Source organism: Mauremys mutica, chromosome 10 (genome assembly GCF_020497125.1).
Source record: "Mauremys mutica isolate MM-2020 ecotype Southern chromosome 10, ASM2049712v1, whole genome shotgun sequence".
Lineage (NCBI taxonomy): Eukaryota > Metazoa > Chordata > Testudines > Geoemydidae > Mauremys > Mauremys mutica.
In genome coordinates, this window is record NC_059081.1 from 52,317,095 (window position 1) to 52,342,944 (window position 25,850).

A 25,850-nucleotide genomic window follows, 5' to 3' on the forward strand; every position below is an offset into this window, starting at 1 on the left:
TTGAGTCATCCATCCCCCATCATCCAGTCCCAGCTTCTAGCAGTCAGGGGCTTAGGGACACCTAGACAATGGGGTTGCACTCCTGACCATCTTGGCTATCTAATTCTTTTTTTAATCCAGTTATACTTTTAGCCTTCACAACCTCTCCTGACAGTGAGTTTCACAGGTTGACTATGCGTTGTGTGAAGTACTTCCTTACTTTTTTTTAAACTGCTGTCTCTTAATTTCATTGGGTGATCTCTGGTTCTTGTGTTTGCTGAAAGGGTAAATAACGCTTCTGTATTCACTTTCTCCACACCACTCATGACTGGTTAGACCTCTGTCTTATCCCCCCCCTTAGTCATCTCTTTTCTAAAATGAACAGGCCCAGTCTTTTTAATCTCTCCTCATATGGAAGTTGTTACATACTCCTAATATTTTTTGCCCTTCTCTATACTTTTTCTAATATATATTTTTTGAAATGGGATGACCAGAACTGCACGCAGTATTCAAGGTGTGAGTACACCATGGATTTAGATAGTGTCATAAGAAGACAGAAAATATCATAATCTCTCCCTTTCCTAATAGAATCATAGAATATTAGTGTTGGAAGGGACCTCAGGAGGTCATCTAGTCTAACCCCCTGCTCAAAGCAGGACCAATCCCCAGTTTTTTACCCCAGTTCCCCAAATGGCCCCCTCAAGGATTGAACTCACAACCCTGGATTTAGCAGGCTGATGCTCAAACCACTGAGCTATCCCTTCCCCCAAGAGTAGTAAGATGTCGCAGTCCACCCTCTAATCAATTGTGCACTCCACCACCACACAGCTGACTGGCTGCATCGCCGCCCTGCAGTCACACTGCAAAGACTGGGCTAAGCCAAACTTCTGCACTGGCATGGCAGAGACTCAGAGACTCCGTGGAGCAGCATTGAAGGCAAAAGTCACCTTGCAGTCTCAGGTGCTTCTTGGCTTTGGAGAGAAGAAACAGTGAAGGGCGTTGGGGTGTGGAGCGGTATCTAAAAAGTGACTGGGTTTGCTGGCATGCTTCCCAGCTTTGCCATTTTCCTAAAAAACCAACAGCTGCACAAATAAATAGAAACTGGCAACGTTCTGTCCTGACAACAGTTACGGGCTGGTCCACACTAGCTCTTTAAATCGAATTTAGTAGCGTTAAATCGAATTAAGCGTGCACCCGTCCACACCAGGAAGCCATTTAATTCGACATAGAGGGCTCCTTAGTTCGACTTCGGTACTCCACCTCGACAAGGGGAGTAGCGCTAAATTCGACATGGCTATGTCGAATTAGGCTAGGTGTGGATGCTAATCAATCTTAGTAGCTCCGGGAGCTATCCCACAGTGCAACACTCTGTTGACGCTCTGGACGCCAGTTGGAGCTTGGATGCTCTGACCAGCCACACAGGAAATGCCCCGGGAAAATTTGAATTCCTTTTCCTGTCTGGACAGTTTGAATCCCATTTCCTGGTTGCTCATCGGGGCGAGCTCAGCAGCACCGGCAACGATGCAGAGCTCTCCAGCAGAGGAGTCCAGGCAATCTCAGACTAGAAAGAGGTCCCCAGCATGGACTGACCGGGAAGTCTCAGATCTGATTGCTGTGTGGGGCGATGTGTCTGTGCTTTCGGAGCTGCGCTCCAGCAAACGGAATGCAAAGACCTTCGAGAAGGTCTCCAAAGCCATGAGAGACAGAGGATACAGCCGGGATACAATGCAGTGCCGCGTGAAAGTCAAGGAGCTGAGACAAGGCTACCAGAAACTCAGAGCGGCAAACGGACGCTCCGGAGCCCAGCCCCAGACATGCCGCTTCTACGAGGCACTGCATGCCATTCTCGGTGGGTCTGCCACCACTGCCCCACCAGTGTGCGTGGACTCTGAGGATGGGATAGTGTCGACGAACTGTTCCTCGGAGATGTTCGCGGACGGGGAAGATGAGGAGGACGAGGCAGTCGACGGCGCTTTCCCCGACAGCCAGGATCTCTTCCTCACCCTCACTGAGATCCCCTACCAACCCTCCCCAGCCATTACCACGGACCCTGAATTGGGAGAAGGATCAGTCCGTAAGTGCTTTAAACAAGTTAACATTTATTTATTAAAAGCAGCTAAGACCAACGAGTTAACATTTTTTTAGTAACTAAACAGGGAGAGACATTAGGAGAACAGAAGGTCTACATACAGGGGGATGGAACTTTTAATCTTCATAAGAGATCTCCAGGAAACTCTCCTGGAGGTAATCTGAAAGTCTATGCAGGAGGTTCCTTGGCAGAGCTAGCTTATCGTGTGCCCCGAGGTAGCACACTTTGCCGTGCCATGCTATAAGCTGGAACTCCGGGACCATTTCCCTCACGAGCATGGCAGAGTAGGCCCCTGGGTTGTGGTGGCTTTCTTCAAGCATGCGCGCTCTCTCTGCCCGTGAGACTCTCCTCAGGATGATCTCTCTCACACACTCCTGCATGAAATTAGAGTAATTGGGGTACTATTAGTAATGGGAGCGCTTAACTGTTCCTTTGCATAACAAGAAGCCTCACTTAACAGCCACGTGCTGCAGTCTACAGAGTGGCAGCATACAAGGATCTTTCCCAGTGAACAGCCGCGAGGGGTGCAACAGGGGCCGAGTTTATGCTTTCAGGATTGCCTGCATCAAGAGGACAGAGCTGTACATTCACTTCTATGAATCCAAAAGTGTTTGGCTTACCATGCCTTGCTGCTACACGAATTCTTCTTTCCTGCAAAGGTTCTCTGATCTGCAGCCCAATACCTCAGGCAATGAAAGCGCATTCAGAGAACTCGAACTTTCCATTAGTGAGTGCGCATGAGACAGGTGCTGTGCATACTCTTGTTCACAGACACCGAGTAGACTATGTTTCTTTGTTTAAAAAATGTATCATTGTAAGAAATTCACTACCTTTTTGACATCACACAGGTGCAACTGTATCATGACCTGATCCATCATGCCCCTCACAGATGATGGCGCAAACTAGAAGGCGTAAGAAAAAGACAAGGGACGAGATGTTTGCTGAACTTATGGGCTGCTCCAGAGCCGAGGCGGACCAGCAGAGCCAGTGGAGGGAGAACCTCAGTCAGCAGCACCGCTCACTCTGCGAACGGGAGGACAGGTGGCATCAGGAGGACCAGCAGGCGACTCAAACGCTGCTTGGACTAATGAGGGAGCAAACGGACACGCTCAGGCGCCTTGTCGATGTTCTGCAGGACCTCAGGCAGGAAGACAGAGCCCCCCTGCACTGTATCTGCAACCGCCCACCCCCGCCTCAAACTCCAATCCCCCCCTCATCAAAAATAACAAGAAGGAGGGTCACCAGGGGTCGTGAAAACTGTCACTGCACCACAGGACAGTGTTAAATTACCCAAAAACTATCAGTCACTAAATTTTGAAAAGTCCTTCCCTTACTGTGTTGTTGATTATTAAAAGTAGTTTTCTGTTACTTACTTTTTCCGTCATGGTTTTTTACACAACGCTGTGTTAGATGTCTTGGGTGGGTCGTTGGGTGGTTGAGGGGGTAGTGTAATGCATAGGACAGTCACCTTTAGCAGGGTACAGAGACGGGGGCTGGATCAGCAGCATGTCACACACACAGTGCAGTCAGTAGGCGGTTAGCTGGTATGGGAGGTGGTTTGCAGGTTTTCTGTCGTTGGGGGTGGTACGTGCATTTGTAGCGGGGGAGGGGGGTTACAGATGTCATGCAACGGTCCCTGTAATGGACCGCAGAGCCACGCAGCAGAGGAATCTGTATCCGTCCTCCCCCGCAACAAGGCCACATAGCCCCCGCACACAGAGTCCAAAAAAGGAGGGATGGCAGGATCCGTTGAAACAACCAGTCCGGCACTGCTGACCGGTCTGGGAGCGGGAGCATGTCAAACCTCGACTTTAGAGGCAGTCTTTACATGACCACACACCCTACCCAGCACAGTGTGCATCCCAGTTTCAACCCTTTAACGCAAAGTCATCAATAAAGACACCGTTGTAAAGCTACAGTGGAGCACGTACTTTAATTTTTAAATGTGTGTTAGAAGTTGGGGAAGCAGGGTGGACGGGGTATGTAACTGCAGAGGCTAGTCAACAGTAACTTGGTAAAGAAACAGGGGCAGGTTCAGCTTCTCTGTGAAGAAACTGAACAGTCACAGTTCACGCTGCTCGCTGCTCGCTGGTACTTGAAGACTTCCTTGTCGCTGTGCAAGGTGCCTGCATAGGGCGTGACGAGCCAGGGCATTAGCGGGTAGGCTGGGTCCCCTAAGATCAGTATGGGCATCTGCACATCCCAAGCGTTATTTTGTGGTCCGGGAAGAAACTACCTTCCTGCAGGCGTCTAAGCAGACCAGAGTTCCTGAAAACACGCGCGTCATGAACTTTGCCTGGCCACCCGACGTTGATGTTGGTAAAACGTCCCCCATGGTCCACCACTGCTCGCAGCACCATTGAAAATTAGCCAAATTTCTCAGCAGCTGACTGCGGAAGAGGTGGACGATAAGTTGTGAGGAGCTGACAGCGGCCACAACTGCAGCGGGATCCGTGCTCGCAGTGCTGTGGCGCCCGCGCTGTCACTGAGAAGAAAAGTGCACGAACAGATTGCCAGCTGGCGCTTTCAGGGAGGGATGCTGGGCGTGATTGACGGTTCAATGATGACAGTTACCCAAAACCACCCTCCACACAATTTCCCCCGCCCCAGCATGCATTGGTGGGAAATCCCAGCATTCCAATGGGCGGCGGGGAGTGCGGGAACTGTGGGATAGCTTCCCACAGTGCACCACTTCAAAAGTCGACGCTTCGCCCGTTACTGTGGACTCACACAGTCGAATTAGTGTATTTATTGTGGATACACAACTTCGACTTCATTAGGTCGATTCCAGAAATTCGAATTAAGATGAATCGAAATAGTCCTGTAGTGTAGACGTACCCTACATTTCATCTCCACCAGAGATTGCCCATTTAGTCCAGGGTGGAAGTTCACTGGTGTTCCCAATGGAAACCTGCCTTTTGGCACTTCACAAGCTTGTCCTAAACGGGTGAATTTTCTTGAAAATTTCCACTTTTGCTTTCAATCTTTCTTGATTGGAAAAAAAATATCTTTTTTCACCCAAGTGTCTATTTCATCTCACGCTTGAGAAGAAAAGGCGATGGGGCTGCCATCAGATTCTCTGACTTTCCTGACAGTCATTCCTAGATGGGTTTGGCTAAGGAGCCGGGATATGCTTTCAGACAGACAGCGTAAAATTAAAATTATTTCATGAGCCATGCTGAATAACTTACTGCATCCTCATTCATTGCTAGTTTGTCAATGCACTCTTGTTGCAGAGGGTAAAATGCATTAACGGTTTTGCATTGGTAACTACTGGTTTCTAAGATTCTGTGAGCTTTGATGGCTGATGCATATTGAGCAGATATTTTCAGAGAACTCTCCGCAATGACTCCAACTAGACATATTAGCGCCCAGGGTGAGCAAGCATATTTGCGCCCTCTAGAGGGGCATTTGAAAACATCTCCTGCCATGAGCCAGTGGATCAGAAACTGCTAGGAGCCGCCCTGCTTGCTCGGTCCTCTGGCTCTCTGCACTGTGGGATCTGGGGCACTGAATGGCCAGAAGCCCTAGCTGCTCTGCTTCCCGAGCCGGGCCACCTCTGCATGGCCAGGTGCTCCCAGTACAGCGGGTGGCACCACTCCAAGCTGTGCCCCTGATGTGCTCTTTCTTCTCCCGCAAAAGGAAGCTAGCGCCAGCCAGCGATACCCCATGGAGCCGGCCCTTTCTTGCAGAGCCCAACTGCTATGAGATCACAGGGCATGTTCTATAACTTGAAAACCTCTGTGCTAAATGGAAAGCAGAAATCTTGGGGTGCATGTGACCCTGCATCCCCCACCCAATTTTTCCACGCCTGTGGCTTTGCGTCCGGGGCAGCTACCTGCTCACCTGTGCTTGGTTACAGCTCTGGACTCCTAGATCTCTTTCTTGATTGACAACAGCTAATTTTGACCCCATCATTTTGTATGTATAATTGGGATTATGTTTTCTAATGTGCATTACTTTGCATTTATCAAAATTAAATTTAATTTGCCATTTTGTTGTCCATTCACTTAGTTTTGTAAGATTTCTTTGTATCTCTTCATACTTAACTATCCTAGAGAATTTTGTATCATCTGCATACTTTGCCACTGCACTAATTATCACTTTTCCCAGATCATTTACGAATATATTGAACAGCACTGGTCCCAGTACAGATCCTTGGAGATCTTGCTATTTACCTCTTTCTGTTGTGAAAACTGACCATTTATTCCTACCCTTAGCTTTCTGTTTTTAACCAGTTACTGATCCATGTAAGAAGTTTCCCTCTTACCCCATGTTTTGCTTAAGAGCCTTTAATGAGGGATCATGTCAAAGGCTTTCTGAAAGTCTAAGTATACTATATCCACTGGATCCCCCTTGTCCACATTTTTTACCCCTTTAAAGAATTCTAATAGATTGGCGAGACATGATTTCTCTTTACAAAAGATATGTTGACTCTTTCCCAACAAATTATGTTGCTCTACCTGTCTGATAATTCTGTTCTTTGCTATAGTGTCAAACAGTTTGCCTGATACTATAGTTAGGCTTATTGGCCTGTAATTTCCAGGATGATCTCTAGAACCTTTAAAAAAATGGTATCAGATTAGCTATCCTCTAGTCATCTGCTACAGAGGTTGATTTAAGCGATAGGTTACATAATACAGCTAGTTCTGTAATTTCATATTTGAGTTCCTTCAGAACTCTTGACTGAATACCATCTGGTCCTGGTGACTTATTACTGTTTAATTTATTAATTTGTTCCAAAACCTCCTCTAGGGACATCTCAGTCTGGGACAGTTCCTCAGACTTGTCCCCTAAAAAGAATGGCTCCAGTATGGGAACCTCCCTCACATCCTCTGCAGTGAAAACTGATGCAAATAATTAATTATGTTTCTTCATGTTATATATAAGAGAAATAAAAGATTGAGTGGCTGTGTCATTTGAAAGAAAAAAACCCTTCACTGTATGTGAGAGAAATTTCAAAGTTCAGGTGCATTAGGAAAACAAATGGAAGTGCCAATGTCCGGCATGCATCATTACCTGCTTACCAGGCCAGGCAAGGCACAGACTGATCCTAATAACCCTTCTTTGTCTTGTAAAACACAGTCCAGACCTCTAAGCATTATTTACATGGTGGCAATCAGTGTTTAATAGAACTACTGTTGCACTTGTTAACATCTACTGTACTGACAATTACACTGTGACAATACATTTAAACTACATAGTAAGGTGACTGACATGAGGAGACTAAACAGATGTTTCAGAGTGGGAGGAAAAACCCATATCAGTGGAGTCAGGAAAGAAATAGAGAGAGTCAATTCATCATTTTGTACATTTTTTTTCCTGTTCTCCCTGTCTTGAGTAAAGAAGGTGGAATAGTGTTACTTCTGAAGAGCTATCATTTGCTTTGTGTCAGCAATGATACCTCGACCCAATTAGTGGAACAGATTGGCAAATCCAGTCCTCCTTTGTTGAAAGAAGAGTGATGACACTATGGGTTCTTTAGGGGTGGGGAAAGGTAAACAGCATGGGAGATGTGAAGGACATCCTGAAGGGGAAGAAGGAAGAAAGCTCACTTGATTAATATGGTTACATTCCTGGAGATTCCCCTGGGTCGCAGCCTCATTTCTAGAGACCTGCTATCCAGTTTTAACACATCTGTCCATGCCGAGTACTTTGGCTTGGAAAGAGTTCTACTTTGCTGCCTCCTTTGGAATCTGTGTGGAATTAACCTGATGAGACATAAGGCAATGTCACAGAGGAAGAAGTGGTACTGTAGTTGGGGTCTTGGGTGAGGGTAAGTTTACTGAGGAAGAAGAGCATATCAGTGAGTGGAACTGATGACAGACCCTTGAAAGACACCATGGAGAGTGGTGGGGAGGGGAGGGAGTACGGAGGGCAAGGCACTACTCTGTTTGAATACTCTCTGCTTGCAAGTTTCCTTAACTGTCAGAGCTGCATTTAATAAGAGAAAAAGTATCATACTGAATTGCTATCTTAAGCAAGTTAAAAGGTTTACTTTTCTCTCAATCTACTTGAGCCCTTCTCTAAAACTGAATCCAGCTCTAGTGGCTGACCCTGCTTTGGGGTGGCACTGTGTATATTTTCTGCAGTTTTGTACCATGAGAGTGGAGATTACAAGATTAATCCAAAAATCAATTGCTGTGTTTTTAAAGCTCTTACAACAGAAGCGTCTAGATATATCTGGAAACTCAGAGACAGAGGTTGATAGAAATATGAATTCACTTCATTTTTCATATATACAGAAGATAGGTAATTTTAAATACATTCTAAAATGTCATGTTATTTACTGCTGTAGCATTGTATATATTGAGATATTCCTCAATCAAACGGCAAATCCTCTTCAAACGTAGAAACATTCTCTGGAAAAAATGTCTATTTTGAACACTTAAACAGCTTATGTCTCATTAATAGCCTTTTAGTATAATAAGACATGACAAAATATGTATTGTTCCTTTCCCCGGGAAAGGAAATAAATAGCTGTAAAGCAGCTTGTGGCATTTTGTTGATATGAAGTCTAAGCAGGCCTGTCAAATGGAATAGGAGTAAGGAGGACTCCTGAACTCAGATTCTGAGCTTCATCTAAGTACACCTCTACCTCGATACAACGCTGTTCTCGGGAGCCAAAAAATCTTACTGCGTTATAGGTGAAACCCTGTTATATCGAACTTGCTTTTATTCACCAGAGTGCGCAGCCCCTCCCCCCCCGGAGCACTGCTTTACCGCGTTATATCCAAATTCGTGTTATATTGGGTCGCATTATATTGAGGTAGAGGTGTAGCATTTGTCGCAGCTTGAAAGGTTGGAGGAAGATACAAAAAAGAATCTGGTGTTGGCTGCAGATCTATCCAGTCCTGGATGCAAAGTAAAGCAGTCCAAAGGCCACTCTAACTTCCCTACACCTGCCCACAGCCCCTCAAGGAGATTCCAGCAGCTGGAAATAGCCAGAGCACAGAGACAGTGGCAACATTCATTCATGCAGCCAAGTGCCCTATGCTGGGGGCTAGGACAATGGTTTAGAATCAAAACACCACCAAATGCAAAGGAAACTCCTGAACTAGAGCCTTTTTTTAAATGAAAGTGAGGCTTTGATGAATAATTGAGATGTGTGTCCTTGCCCCCCTGCCCCACTTCTGACAAGTCCTTTGCATTCCTCTCAGAGGGCACACACCACACTTTGGAAAACACTGGCAAAGGGTGTAAAGCAGTGCATAATTTAGCCATTCGGCTATTTCTGGTTCAATTTTGTGAGAGAGGAGTTTGACTTCTTAGGGAAATCTGAAATTATGTCTCATTATGTGCTCCACATTTAGCTAAGCTGACAGCGAAGTTTCAACAACTGATGGGCTTCTTTCATTCTTCTTTCTCATCTGTCATCTCTCCAGATAGTCATACCACGCTCATAATCATGGTATGAGCACCTATGATTAATTTAGTCACCAGCACCATAAGACCATCCACAAGATGCTCTATTAATTCTATGACAATCATCCATTATCCTCAGTTCCCTTCAGAAGAGTTAGAAAGGAAGAAATTTAACAGTGTGAATTAACATGATCTTGAATTATTTTGTCTCAGCAACCAGATGGCCTAATTACTGGGCACTGCAACAGCATCAGTGTAAGTGTAAGTGTCCTTGTATCAGGTTCCAAAGACCAGCACACATCAGAGTCTCTTAAACTTGGCTTGTCTATTCTCCATGGAGTCCAGAGTGTTCTTGGAAGTATTAGAAAAGATGTCTGCCAACAAAGCTAACAAACATTTGATTTATTCCTGCTTATGCTTTCCTCCAACTTGTTGTATCTATATTAATACAAAAATCCATTTTCTACATTAGCTGATTATTTCCCACTGAGTGGATATAATAGAACAGGGCAACAATTTTTCAAATGAAAATTGCAAGTAGACAACTAAAGAGAGAAAAATTTGCAAGTATCACTCATATGGCACCTTCCATCTCCGATTCTCACTGTTTCACAATGTATTTAGCCTCACAACACCCTGTTAAGTGGGTAGGTATTCTCCCCATTTTACAGAAGAGAATAAAGATAGAGGTTGTAACTTTAAACTTGCCCAAAGACATCCAGGAAGTTTACACAGAGCTATGAATTAGAATAGACAACATGGCATAGAGACAGTTAGGGCAGAAGCAGGCAGACAGGATATCAAATTTGGGATCATTGACAAAAGTAGAGGTGTTGGGTGGTGCCACGATAAGAAATTAGGTCAGAGTTGTAGGCTGGAACCTTGAAGACAAGATCTAAAAAATTAAATTTGAATTCATTGGAAAAAAGGAACCAGATCAGAGATACAAGGAGAGGATCTAGCGGTCATATTGGCCAAGGAAGAAAGTTTTGGTGGCTGAATTTTTGCTAGATTGCATTGGGAAACAGGGGTGAGGGGAAGAAATTGTGACTATCGGTGTGGAAAGTGATCAAAACATAGTTGAGATGAGAGTTTTAGCTGTTGGGATAGAGAATAGTCAGATCTTCAAAATGTTGAAGTGGTGGCAAGATTTGGATGCTCTCTTGTTGACTAGGAGCTAGACTGGGATCACCAAGCAACCATTAGATAGTAACAACTAATCACTAAGCTAGGCTAGACTTTATGTGGCAAAAAGATGAAAAGCTCTAGCTCATTACCAAACCATTCATTCCCCTGGGCAACCACATACAAGAAAAAACAACCCAACTCAACACATTCAGCCAGCAAATTGGATTGAAAATCAAATGCAGTAAGACAGATATGACTCCATACTGGTGATGGTGAGGCAATATTAAGACAGAGGATCATGTTCTCAATAATGTAGAAACATTCACATACTTGGGCAGCACCATCAGTGAGGATAGTGGAACAAGCCAGGACATCCAGAACAGAACCAAGGCCAGAAAAACAGTCTGGAAATCATCAAAATACAACACCAAAACCAAACTCAGTATTTATCAGAGCAGAATAGTGCAGAATGTCAAAGTATGATATGTTCAAACTGTTTTCATTCCATACAACCTACCTGAAAAATTCTCCATATCTTTTGGCTCAGAACAATCTCAGATCAATACCTTTTTACACACAGTGCAGCCAAGAAGATGAGAGCACCATCATTACCAGGTGGTGTTGGAGATGAATTGGTCATGTGCTTCAGATTCCATCACCAGAATAGCAATAAGATGGACACCTGAAGACAAGTGCAAACGAGGTCACTCAAAAACAATATGGCAAAAAGCTGAGCTGAAAAACCTGATGCACCTGGGGAACCATTGAAAGACTTGCCAGAAACAGACAGGAGTGGACGAGCTTCATTGCTGCCCTAAACTAATTTCTCTAGGAGTGGTCCCCCAAATTAGGGCAAAGGCACTTGGGGAAGGTTTCACTATGCTATCTATGCTGTATCTGTTTTGTAGATAACAGTTCTTCATAGCTGTCAATCTGATATGAATTCACAAACATCAAGTATCTTAGGCAGAAATACTCCTTAGCATTTTTAGTGTCAGTATTACATTCTAAAGAGTCTGAAATAATTAATTCCCCTTGAATCATAGGGTTGAAAGAGACTTCAGGAGGTCATCTAGTCCTACCCCTGCTCAAAATATGACCAACCCCAATTTAATCATCCCAGCCAGGGATTTGTCAAGCCAGACGTTAAAAACCTCTAAGGATGGAGATTCCACCACCTCCCTAGATAACCCATTCCAGTGCTTCATCACCCTCCTAGTGAAATAGTTTTTCCTCAGTATCCAACCTGGACCTCCCCCACTGCAACTTGAGACCATTACTCCTTGTTCTGTCATCTGCCACCACTGAGAACAGCCTAGCTCCATCCTCTGTGGAACCTCCCTTCAGGTAGTTGAAGGCTGCTATCAAATCCCCCCCTCACGCCTCTCTTCTGCAGACTAAATAAGCCCAGTTCCTTCAGCCTCTACTCACAAGTCTTATGCCCCAGCCCTCTAATCATTTTCGTTGCCCTCCGCTGGACACTCTCCAAAGTGTCCACATCCTTTCTGTAGTTGGAGGGGGGAGGGGCCAAAACTGGAAGCAGTACTCCAGATGTGGCCTCACCAGTGCCGAATAGAGGGGAATAATCACTTCTCTCAATCTGGTGGCAATGCGCCTACTAATGCAGCCCAATATGCCGTTAGCCTTTTTGGCAACAAGGACACACTGTTGACTCATATCCAGCTTCTTGTCCACTGTAATCCCTAGGTTCTTTTCTGTAGAACTGCCGCTTAGCCAGTTGGTCCCCAGCCTGTAGCAGTGCATGGGATTCTTCCATCCTAAGCGCAGGACTCTGCACTTGTCCTTGTTGAACCTCAAATTTCTTTTGGCCCAATTCTCCAATTTGTCTAGGTCACTCTAGACCCTATCCCCTACCCTCCAGCCTATCTACCTCTCCCCCACAGCTTAGTGTCATCCGCGAACTTGCTGGGGTTGCAGTTCATCCCATCATCCAGATCATTAATTATGATGTTGAACATAACTGTCCTCAGGACTGACCCATGGGGCACTCCGCTTGATATCGCCTACCAATTCGACATCAAGCCATTGATCACTACCTGTTGAGCCTGACAATCTAGCCAGCTTTCTATCCACCTTATAGTCCATTCATCCAATCCATACCTTTTTAACTTGCTGACAAGAATACTGTGGGAGACTGTATCAAAAGCTTTGGTCAAGTCAAGGTATATCACATCCACCACTTTCCCCATATCTACAGAGCCAGTTATCTCATCATAGAAGGCAATCAGGTAGGTCAGGCATGATTTGCCCTTGGTGAATCCATGTTGACTGTTCCTGATCACCTTCCTCTCCTCCAAGTGCTTCAAAATGGATTCCATGAGGACCTGCTCCATGATTTTTCTAGGGACTGAGGTGAGGCTGATCCGTCTGTAGTTCCCCAGATTCTCCTCCTTCCCTTTTTTAAAGATAGGCACTATATTTGCCTTTTTCCAATTGTCCAGGACCTCCCCCGATCACCATCAAAGATAATGGCCAATGGCTCTGCAATCACATCAGCCAACTTCCTCGGCACCCTCGGATGAATTAGAGATGGACCCATGGACAACACTATGGGGTAGATAAGAGTTTTCTTCAGATGTAGCAGGCCAAGACTTCGAGTCACTTTCCTCCACTCTGCAGATCTGGGACTGAGGAAGAAGAGTTTCAGTGCTATGAGTTGGGGGAAAGGGTCATTTTTAGAGGTAATTTTCCAACTGACTGACTGTTATTTCAAAATAGTTCCAAAGCAGATATTTTGCAGTCCTGGGGGAATTTTCTTTCACTTTATACACCTTTGAATTCCATGGGAACATTAACAGACCTTCAGCCATATTGAGGCTGGTACTACCACCAATTATCCCTTTTCACAGCATGAAAATATTGTTGGTGTCATATTTAGATGAGAAGGTACAGAATACATGCTGTCATGGTCCACTGGATTTGCCTCAGTAAATGCTACAGCGCTTCAATTACAGACTGTGGTAGAGAATCCAAGTTTATTCATATAGGGCCTGATCCAAAGCTCATTGAATCAACAGGGATATTTCAGTTGAGTTTGATGGATCAAGCCTATAGGGGCCTGATCAAGTGGTCACTGAAGTAATTGGAAAGACTCACATTACCTTTGTATTAGACCCATAATACACTGCAGAACAACTGTAATGAAGGTTTCTCAGGAATTAAGCCTGGTCATGAATGGAAACAGTTATAATGATGGGTCTTCAAACCTGTGAGATGAAAGATGAGCAGAATCTTCAGTTCAGGAGTAAGGTGCAAGTCAAAGGAAAAGTTCAAGTTGGAAGTCTATGCCGGCATCCCTCCCACCCCTCCACCTCCCTACGATTGCATGTGATGTAAACACAGAATTGCTTAAGACGAGCACCAAAAAATCTTCTGAGAGCAGCAATGCAAGAACAGAGCTTCAATTGAGTAAATATATGTATGACATTAAAGGCAGCACATAATTAACTGCCACTGATTTTGATTGCTTTACACTTGATCATTTGAATTTTCTTCTTTATGCGTTTGAGGTGAATTACGCACAGCAATGTAACACAGCAAAGATAATAATTACCTATTTTTTCCACTCAAAGAACAGTCTGAACTTAAAAGAACAGGAGAAACTAAAGTACCTACCTTCTCCCACCTCATCTTTGTGGTCATCTTTATTTTTTATAGCTCTGGATCACCTATGATATTACCAGAGATACTCAGTGTTGGGTGTTACACTTGCTAATGTGCACACTTGCTTACTACCAGGCACACTGTAAGCACTTAACGAGGGAGGATTGTCTAGTTATTCAAGAAGGGAGTTGGGAGCCAAACTAGTCACTATGATCTGAGGCAAAATACTCTCTGCCCGAGTTTCACCATCTGTTAAGGGGGACAATGCAGCTTCACCTCACAAGGTACTCAAGGTAATCAATGTGCAATGACTTTTGAGCCCCTCTAATGAAAGAAGCTAAACTTTTTACGGTGATGTTAGCGGGTTTGACTGAAAGTAGACTGAAATCAAACGGAAGACTCATTGGCCTCACTGGGCTTTATACAAAGCCCGGAGTGAGCAAAATTAAACGTATGAGTGTCTGACGTCCATATCATTATTCATCTCCCCACCACCTCCTACTCATATTAATGCAACAACTTTAATTGATACTTCTTTCCTGACACTCCATATTGTAGGAGCATCCACTCACAATGAGATCATTTGTGCTGTCACTTTCCCAGAAGACAGCATCCAAAAAGATTGCCATTTATGAACGTAATGTTTGAGCAAATCTAGTCTTCTGAGGTAGTTTGCAGTAGGATTCAGCCCTAAAGCTCAGATGAATCAGTGCTTACAAAGCCAAATGCAATTTTCACATTATGAAATGTGCTCTATAGTGGTGTACTTTGCAGTGTGGGGATTTATCCTATTCAGAAATATCATAAAGTGCCTACATATTTCAAAATGATAGAAATCATCTGAGAAGTATTCTAGAAGTTATACAATCATCCACAGCGCAGCTCAAATGTTTTCCCTAGATCCCAAGGGTGCAGGGTTGAAAGTGCATTGATATTCAGAATTGTGCTGAATGTTTCTCACTAGCAACATTTGCTTTGTTTGGTTTTATCACAGAGCTAATGGCATGGGAGAAAGAGGATCACTTGCTTGGTTTTGCTTTCCATTACAGTATGATTAATATTCCAGCAAGGAGAATACTTAGAGGCTTTAGATCAACACCATCAACAATGTATTTTAATCACTAGAACATATTAAACAGTTTCTTCATACCATGGAAGAAATTGCAAGGTTAAAGAGATTCTCCATATTATCTATACCCTTCACTGTTTTTGCTACTGGATCATGCTACTTCATGCAATTAGCATGTAAAAAAAATAGGCCACCATCTTTTTATTGCATATAAATGCAGAAAGATAGAAAAGAAAAACACACCCCCTTTTCCTATCTCGGTCACAACAGTAATATTTCTCCAGACACTGTCTCCAGGGTCCACAATTCCAATAATCTATTGCTACACAGACTCCCAATCTTTTACCACTCCCTTCTTCCTTGCTGCAAGATATTTTTCTAAAAGATGATCTGGTTGTGGGCCCAGATTCACTTGTGCACCCAGATCTGGAGAAAAGGAGAGTCAGGGAATTGGGTCTCATCCTATTTCCCTTCACTTCTTAAGTCTAGAGTTCACCTAAAAAGGAAAATAGAAAGAGAAAAACAAGTAAAGGAAAGATTAAAAGAAGTGGGAAGCAACTTCATAAAATGTTTCCAAAAATAATCTAAAAAATTTGATCCATTTCAAGCACTGTAACCAACTTAAAAATGAAGATTTTTTTAAATCTCAACATTTTAAACTAACTCTGCACATAAAATCTGACCATTATAAATGGATTCCACCAAATTATGCTTTTGTTTTGTTCTCAACAATTTTCACATTTTCAGAAGTGACAGAAGGACAGGATGGAAAGGAAAGAAAAAAGGAAAGAACAAAAAGTGAATGATTTGCAAAATATTTCAAACATTTTCAGTGTGGGGAAAAAGATTACGTTTCAACAAAAGTCTGTTTGTGCAAAAAATTTAGCCAGCTGTTACACTGCAAGATCTGTCAACTGTATGTAATGCCTGATTTTTTTTTTTAAAAAGATCTTTCCAGGAGGAAACTTGTCTAATGGGTTTTGAAGTCAAGAAGTTTTGGTTCATGATAGGGTACAAGAAACAGGAGGACACCAATTTTGTGAAGAAAGAAACATTTGAGGCAAATCAAGATGCAACAATAGGTTTCTAGTTATCTGTGACAAATCATCTCTATGTAGTATTTAGATTTCCTGTGTTGAGGTGTACATTATTAATCTTTGCCATAGTTGTATTTGTGATACAAGTGGGTGTTCCAGGCATAGAGTCCTTGAAGGATCAGATCATGTCTGATCTAACTTTCTTCCTTACACAAATGAGTCATAAATCATAGATACTCTATGGGAAAATCTCTTAAGACGGTGTCAAAAGTGAGGTTTATCCAGATAACAGGAAGAGAAGATGGGTCTTTAGATAAACAACTTTTTAAATCTCAAATACTGCTAATAGAAAAAATATTCCTGGCAGTTTATTTCAAACAGCAAAATGGATTCATTCTTTGGACCAGAAAATGCATTTAGTATATTTTTTTCACCAGTGAAAATTAAAAGAGGAAAAGACAGTGGTTATGTCAAATTATGTATTCCGGGTGAAAGATAGAACACTAAAACTTCATTTTACCAGCAATGCAAGAGAGGCTGGTAAACAGGAAAAAAAAGGACGTCTTTTATACATTTGGAAAAAATAATATTGTCTTTTGATCAAAGACAGACAGTATGTTGACAGAAGATAGATACTACAAAACACTAATGTACCATGCTAAGTGTAAGAAATTGGCCCTGGAGAGATGGAAATATTAACTGGCCATGAGAGCTGAGTTGTTGGAATTAACCTTATATCCTCTCTCTTCAGGTACACCCCATACTAGAAACCTATCACTCTATTCTTTCTCTGACCGATCAGAGGCAGAGTAGGCAGGTTTCTTCTATATTATTAGATCATCTGGATATACTTTAACTTCAAATTAGACATCTATTTAATGATGGCCATCATAGTTCTCATCTACTTGTTTCACTATTTGTAGTTTCAATAAAATGTTCAAGTAAAACACCCATTTAAACCAAATTGAATTTAAATCAAACTATCATCTGAGGCAGTTACTGACAGGGGAACTTGGAGTCTTGGAAAGTATTTACAGGAATGCAGAGACACAGAAGTTGCCATATTGTATCAAATCTGAGGTCCATCTAGTCCGGTAACCTGTCTCCAACAGTGACCAGCACCAGATGCTTAGGAGGAAGGCACAAGAACTGAAGTGTCTTTTCTTTAAATCAGAGTAAGACATTTTCCCTTCTGGCAGAAAACTCATGGGGTAGATAGGGGGAGAGAAGTGTTCTGAAAATTTAGAATTAAAACACAGGATGCTTCTCTCTGGAAGCAGGAAGGTTTGTCCTCACATGCAGGGCAGTGGATGTGACCTCCAAGCTACCCAGAAATTCACCAGGAAATTCAGAGCCATCCCTGTAGTAGACCTTCAGCTCTCTGTGCTCTCTTTGTTGGACCATCCCCTGTCTCCAAATATCCTGGCTCCAGCTAGGTCCATGCTTCCATTGGTTCCCCCTCTCAAAGGCTGTGCATCACTCTCCATTCTGACAGGCATACAAACAATAGAGCAGGAAGCTACAGCTGCAAGGAGGAACATTAACTCCTGTACAGCTTCTGAAGTTTGCTGAGTTTAAAGGGGATATGTTACATCAAATGGCTATCCCTGCTCCACCACCCAGATGGTGAGAGAACACCTCACCCCCTCAAACCTATGGATCCTGAACCTTGCACTGGTTCTATGGAAAAGAGTAGGGTAGCAGCATAAGATGCCACTCCCACTGCTGTGTACATAGGGCTTTTCAAACTCTCTTACCTTACTTTTCTGCCAACTCTTGAGATTTCTTCAAGAGTCTTATGATATGTGATTCCCATCTCCTGGAGTTATGCAATTTCACGAGAACCTCAGTGTGTTTTTAAAAATGAAGCATACATTTGGAAATGTCTTGCAAAGGCAAACACTAAAAGCTCAGAAAACTAGAAGACAAAAATAACCCTTCAAAAATCTTGAGACTGGCTTAAAAACCACGAGATTTTTTTTCTAAATGCTTGGGTTTCACAATACTGCTTTACTGTACAGCACCAGGGAGCATATGGGATTATGTAGCCAAAACTAGTATAACTCACATTTAGATACAGTAAAGTAGTAATTCACTAACAGGGTTTTGGAATTTAAATAGTCTAAATTATTTATTTTAGACTTAAAGTTATAAAAAGGCTGTAGAGCCCCACCATCAGTAACACACGATAAAGTCTCAGCAGCATTGATTAATCATTTCAACAGGAAATCATCCAATCATCCTGTGACAAAATGGGACTGTTCTTAATGTTTTCTGTGAATACTATGTGGGTGCCTCAGTTTCCCCTATGCATTTGTTAAGTCTCCAGTGTGCATAAATGGCTGACATGCAGTATCTTGGCAACAAATGGCTGGGGCATTTGCAATGCAAGGGAATAGCTAAAGGTGAACAAAGAGATCAGGTGACCTCCTGGCCCGGGAAAGAGACAAAGGCCAGAAAGGAGCGGCTGGAGGGGGTTTCAGTTTGGAGCTGGCTGGGGATGGGAAGTGAGGGCATATGGGGTTGTCTGGCTTGCTGGGGCCCAGAATGGACCCGGATGAGGGGTCCCGTTCTCTGTACCTACAAGCTCTGTTTTAGACCATGTTCCTGTCATCTAATAAACCTCTGTTTTACTGGCTGGCCAAGAGTCACGTCTGACTGTGAAGTGGGGATGCAGGACCCTGTGGCTTCCCCGGGACCCCGCCTGGGCGGACTCACTGTGGGAAGTGCACGGAGGGGCATATGTTGAATGCTCCAAGGTCAGACCCAGGAAGATGAAGCCGTGTGAGCTTCTTGCCCTGAAGACAGTCTGCTCCAAGGGAGAGGAGGCTCCCCAAAGTCCTGACTGGCTTTGTGGGGAGCAGTTCCAAAGCCTCTCCTGTGAACTCCGTGACACACCCACCTACCAGTGCTTTCCACTGCTTCATCATTCTGGGAATCATGCTCTCAAGCCCTCTCCCCAAACTTCTCCAGGGGATACTTTTGCAGTGTGCCTGGAAGATCATCAAATTCTGGCTATTTCAGACTCAAAAGGAAGAGAAAGTTCCAGAGTCTCAGAGCCTTCACAGAGAACATCCTGTCAGCTGTCCCCTCTCAATGTGGGGAGGAACTAGCTCAAGTGCCACCACTAGCCACAGCTGTGGCAGTATAGCACAGGGAGAAAAGTGGGCTCTCAGGTAGGCCAATCCCAGGCCTTTTAAGGTTTTATGGTGCATAACCAACACCTTAAACTTCACCCAGAGATCTATGAGCAGCCAGGACAGATCCAAGAGTGCTGGTACTGCATTGTATGCTAACAGTGAGATGCCACACTGCACCAGCATCAATCTCTGATGTCAATCATCTTGCAAAAGTTTCCAACAGAAGAGCTCGCCATAGATTTACATGTTAATTCCAAAAGCCTCTGACAAAGCTGTAGGAGAGTCTGGGCAAAGGGAAATCAATACTTAATTTATTTTCCCCTTAATTAGAAAAAATCTTCATTTAACTTGTTTTACAATATAACACAAAATGGAAAGTATTTTTCTACTGATCTTTAGAGAGCAGAAAACGACTACTATTTAGCATGTACAGAGCTCTGTAGTCACAAACCACCATAAAACAGATTAGTACATTTCTGAGGAGGCAAATATTGTGTTATCCCAGTATACCAATAGGTAAACAGCGAAGAGGTTATGTGACTTGCCCCAAACCCTTGGAGTACATCTACACAGCTCAAAACCCTGCAGGGCAGCTAGTCTCAGAGCCTGGGTCAACTGACTTGAGCTTTCAGGGCTTGTGCTGCTGGGCTAAAAACAGTAATGTAGATGTTTAGACTTGGGCTGGAGCCCAGGCTCTGAAACCTGGAAATGGGAGAATCTTGGAGCGTCAGTGCCAGCCTGAGCCTGAACATCTACACAGCTATTTTTAGCCCTGTAGCGTGAGCCAAAGTCAGTTGACCCAGCCTCGGAGACTTGCTGCCCCATGGGTCTTTTTTTGACGCAATCCCAGAATCAGGTTTACAACAAAGATGTTTCTTCCTCCAAGTCCAATGCTTAGTCCAGAGGAGCCATTTTATTTCTAAAACCAATTTGTGAAGTGATGAGTCATCCTTGAACTACACCATTAAGCCACATGAGAGGAAGTGTCATTCCTGTGTTAGCCAACCCATGACCCAGACTCTCAGAGCAGGCATACAAGCCTCACACGAGAAACAGCAGCTCAGTTTGCTCAATGTCACTTCATACCTTGGAGCTCTCACCTGCTTGATAGGGGTAACAGACTCCACAGGCCTCAGCCTATCCCAGTCTTACCCCTAGTCCTGCACCAGCCTAGCTCTGGGCTCCAGTCCTACTCTTGACATCTGATTCCAGCTCTGACCCTCGGCTCTGAATGTCACTGCTCCAACCTCTAGGATAGACCACTCTCACCTCAGTTTCTGACAGTTCTCCATTGCTGCATTTTCCTGGGAGCATTATAACTGAGACCATTCTGGGTGTGTTGATGGGATTTTTATCCTTTGTTTCTTGACGTCAAAAGATACATACCATTAAATGGAAAGCTACAAGGAATTTAATACCAGCAACTTGTGCTTCCAGCATAGTTATCTCCAGTTCACCCTCATTCTCATTCCAGAGAAGTGCATTCTACTTTAGGGCTGAGCTTAGAGCAGTAGTGACCCTTGTGAATACTGAATGGAAATGGAATTATCTTAAGAATCCTCTCTCATCCCCCACACCTCAAAGAAGCTGATGCTGTTTTATGGCCATATCATGACTTATTTTAAAAAGCAGAGCTATCCATAGAAGTCAGTGGGAAGTACTGCTAAAAAATTGATGCTATGATAAGGTCCTTAGTACAAGGGACACTTTTTTCCATCTAATAGTAAACAAAATGCTAGAAGTCTAAATTTAGTATTACTTGTCAGTAACATTACTTCCTCAGACAGCAAATAAAATATTTAACTAATCTAGTTCTAAAAGTGTTTGATAGGCCAATAATTACAGGTAATTTGAAGGATTCTAAAGAACCTCTCTCTATTCTTCTTTATTTTAAGAGAGGTATTTGTAACAACTTGCTATAGCCAAGAAAATAAGAGAAACTTTTCTTTAAACATTTGACTTAAAATAGCTCAGTGTATCAGCAGTTCAAACACTCAAGTTTATTTTCTTGTTTAGTAATTAGTAATTCTATATCAATAGTTTTCAAATAGATCCAATAAAGATTTTACTGGGGGAAAAACAAGTGATTTTTTCAATCAAACTGTTTCTAAAATGGAAATTGGGGGTTGCACTGTCTTGGAACCATGCAACACTATGTTTCATTATATGGAAACACGTAGATAAGAGATGCATATACAAATTCTTAGAGATTCAGGTAGGATAAACTTTATTGGCAATATACAGTGTTTCCAGAACACTGTTCTACAACAATTATTTATTATTATTTGTGTTACCAGAGCATGTAGGAGTCCTAATCATGCTCCAGGACCCCATTATGTTAGGCTGCCCCCAAACTGCTTATATAACAAACAAAATTATCAAGACCATCTGCAATGGCACCGCTGGTAACTTCCAATAATGTTGGAAAGGAAAGCATGGACTAATATTCATAGGGAAAATGGTCAGGAGCAAGGGATATGTTTCATTGTATATTTTCATATTTAAGGATGGCATTATAGCATCGTTCTTGACACAACGGACAGTATTTAAGTCTCGGTTCTGCAATCCTTACTCAGGTAGAACTCAATCAAAGTGAGATCTGTGTGATTTCATGATCAGACTAACTTCTGAACCAGGACTAGACTAAGGGGTAGATCCTCAGCTGGTATAAATTGGCCTAACTCCATTGAAGTCAAGTGATTTAGTGTCTTTATCCTCCCCCCAAAAAACAACAAAAAACAAAAAACAACAAAAATAATCTGAGTTATGCCTGAGGTACAATATGAGCTGTAGCACTGCAGGAGCTCAAGGCTCTTACTAGCTCTGCCAGTGTCATATAGCCTACAGAGTAATGAGTTGTATTTAGAGGTGCCATTCCCACTACATCAAAAGCATCAATATAAATGTACCTAAGGAGAAGAGGAAATTACTTTTTCTAGCCAATAACCATGAAAAGAGAAGTCACACATTTACAGATAAATGTCGCACTTCAGTTTTGCAACTCCAATAACTTAGAAATATAAATCAACACGTTATGCAACCCCTGGGGTGAAACCTTGCGGATCATGAAAAAGCAGTGCCTCATCTGAGGTCCCCAACCATTTCTCTATACATTACCATCCCAGCATTCATGGGTTTTCTAGCCTAATATCACTTATTAGGATCCCTCACGCAGCATTTCCTTTACAAGAATTCTGAAAGAGGCAGGCACAGCATGGAGCAGCTCCCCTGCTAAGCAAAGTAGACTGAGGAGAACAAATCCTGCCCACGTTTCATGATCTACACTAGCTGGCTTTCCCAGACAAAGTCCAAATCAAGATCCTTTCCCTCCTGTACTATATCTAAAATAGACTGGGGCTCATACATCTCAGATCTCCAGGCATTTTCCTTATTAGCTAACCAAACTGTCAGGCCCAGAAGAAGAGCAATGTTCATGGAGGACCTGTAGCTCTGAAACTTGTTGTCAGAGATCAGGTAAAGTCCTAGGCCTGGTCTACACTGGGGGGGTGGGAGGGAAGGGGAAATCGATCTAAGATACACAATTTCAGCTATGAGAATAGCATAGCTGAAGTCGACGTATCTTAGATCGACTTAGATTGACTTATTTCATGTCCTCGTGGTGCGGGATCGATGGCCGCCGCTCCCCCGTCAACTCCGCTTCCATCTCTCGCCCAGGGAGCGTGTTTGGGGATCGATCACTCCCCGTTGATCTGGCGGGTAGTGTAGACATACCCTTAGTGTCAAAAGACTCAGTGCCTCCATGAGAACTACACCAAATCAATGAAGAAAAACAAAGATATTCCTTTCTCTGGGCCTTCCTGGTCATCCCATCTCCCCTATTTTTGTGTATTAGATTGAAAGCTCTTAGGGACATGGTCTGTCTTCATTCAGTGTCACATACAGAGTGTTTCATCAGCACACAGATAATTAACAAACGTGAATAGTCTTCTAAATTTCAGGGGATAGTGCAAGACCAATCTTTGCGCAAATGTTGGTTGGGACTGCCCTGCTGTTAGTTGAAGTCTTGTCGTTCACATAAATGACTAAGGGAGGACAGCTATGTTCCTTGTAGATGGAAGTGGACGTGAAGAGCATTAGATACAACAGTTATGTGATCTCTATATATGCATAAAATGTTGTAGGTGAAATGACAGATTTTGCACTAACAAGCAGCTGGAGTGTTCAATAAGGGCTTCATCAAATGCTTATTGAAGTCAATGGAAGGCTATTAAAAAAATTCAAGAGATTTTGTATCAGTCCCTAAGATATTTTTCTGTGATGACTATACGTTGTAACGCCGTAAGTATTGCCATACATAAGTTATGTGCATAATACTCACTGTGTGAAAGGAAAGTTTATGAATATTTTTTTTCCTTGGAGAAAATGGAGTTGGTTACAGCCATGCAATATTCCTTGGACCTCATCGAAAAATTGACCATAGGCCCAATTTTCCAATCCACAGCAGTTAATGGAATTACACCATTGCAAAATCAGTATAACCAAGTGGCGCATCATACCCCTCATGTTCAACTACTAATATTGTAGAAGCCACAGTTTGTTGTTCCATGAGTATTCTGCAATATCTCCCACTCTCTATCCCTTTTCTGCATCTACAGGTCCAGGCTTGTCAGTTATCCCTAATATTATTCCTCACCTTTCCTTTTTTCAATGTGATTGGATCAGCTACACAACCCCCTAGAAGAGAATAAGAGTTCAATGGGGACTGTAGGCCTCTTTAGGATCAGGGCCGGTGCAAGGATGTTTCGCGCTCTAGGCGAAACTTCCACCTTGCGCCCCCCATGCGCCCCCGCCCTGAGACGCCCTCCCCTTGGGGCAGCTCCCCCCCCTGCCCTGAGACACCCTCCCCTTGAGGCAGCTCCCCACCCTCTGCCCTGAGGCGCCCTCCCCCCCGTGGCAGATCACCCCTGCTCTGCACACAAGCACTCTGAGCACGCCATGGCTGCTTCACTTCTGCCCTGAGACGCCCTCCCCTTGAGGCAGCTCCCCACCCTCCGCCCTGAGGCACCCACCCCGCGCCAGCTCACCCCTGCTCTGCGCACAAGCACTTCGAGCACGCCATGGCTGCTTCACTTCTCCCACCTACCAGGCTTGTGGCGCCTAAGCTGATTGGTGCCGCAAGCCTGGGAGGCGGGAGAAGTGAAGCAGCTCATCCCTGCGCCGCCTCCTCCCCGAGCACACCGTCGCTGCTTCACTTCTCCCACCTACCAGGCTTGTGGCGCCTAAGCTGATTGGTGCCGCAAGCCTGGGAGGCGGGAGAAGTGAAGCAGCCATGGCGTGTTCGGGGAGGAGGCGGGGCAGGGGTGAGCGGGTGAGCTGGGGTGGGGAGTTCCCCTGCGTGCTTCTCCCCCCCCTTACTTGCTGCAAGCGGCCCTCCCCGCACTCCCCTGCCCCAGGTCCCTCCGCCTAAATGCCAGCGGCGACCGGGGTAGCCAAAGATCCGGCCGCTGTGATCGCTGCCAAAGAAAATGGCACCCCCCCAATGGCACCGCCTAGGTCGCCTAAATGGTTGCACCGGCCCTGTTTAGGATAAGTAAATTTTGTGCCCAATCCATCTACAATGTAAATCAGTGGGAGTTTGGTAGATTACATCAACGGCTGCAGAAGTAGTTCCTATATGGGGTGGAAGAGAATAGCAGAAAATTCAACCCAGATTCACTGAAGTGATTGGTAAAACCACAGCAAACTTTTTCCACAAACCCGAGCCAAGTCTTGGTTAATAGTAAACATGAAACCACTCAGGTTTCACTTAAGATTGTCTGTTTCATGTAGCCAAAATGTGATGATAACGATACTTAATTATTGTATATCAATACAGTTGCCCCCAAATGCAATGTCATTCCTAAAGTTTTTGTAGTCCTCGAATATCTAAATAATCATAAGGAATTGCATTCTTTACATTTTGGATTTCAACTTCATTTTTACCATTTGCTGTAAAAATTAAGAGTAATATTTCAGTTAAGCCTGTCACACTGATTCTGAATCATGTAAAGTAACCAGAAAACAGTAAGTCTACATTTGGAGGTGCCAAGACATATTGAATTTATATTTCCCTGAACAGAAGGATGCACAAATACAGTATAATCAATTGTCAAATCTTTTGAGAGACTGAGAAGATGGAAAAAGCTAAACACTGTTTATATACATTTGTTTTCTACAAAAGTTTCAGATACATAAAGCTGGTACAGTTTTATATAGCTACCATATGCACTTAGCATAGTACTATAACTATGTTTTCCCCACTCATGTTAGATTTAATCAATGTAACCATCTGACTATTTGTAAGCCAATTTATGATATCCAGCCCTTTATTAACATCGACATTTGAAGGGATTTTAAATAATTATTAATATTTTCTTATGGTTAAGATACATATTACACTACTGCTGATGCCATCAAAA

General features: G+C 43.5%; 1 long non-coding RNA gene across 1 annotated transcript in view; it reads right to left on the minus strand.

Annotated features, from left to right (window-relative positions):
- Nucleotides 1–2,390: 2,390 nt before the first annotated feature.
- LOC123378854 overlaps nt 2,391–25,850 on the minus strand; it is a 122,283-nt gene continuing 98,823 nt past the window's right edge. The window contains exons 4-5 of the long non-coding RNA XR_006582765.1: nt 19,198–19,316; nt 2,391–2,442 (exon numbers count right to left, since the gene is read on the minus strand). This is a non-coding gene — a long non-coding RNA (uncharacterized LOC123378854). The remainder of the gene's footprint in view (nt 2,443–19,197; nt 19,317–25,850) is intronic.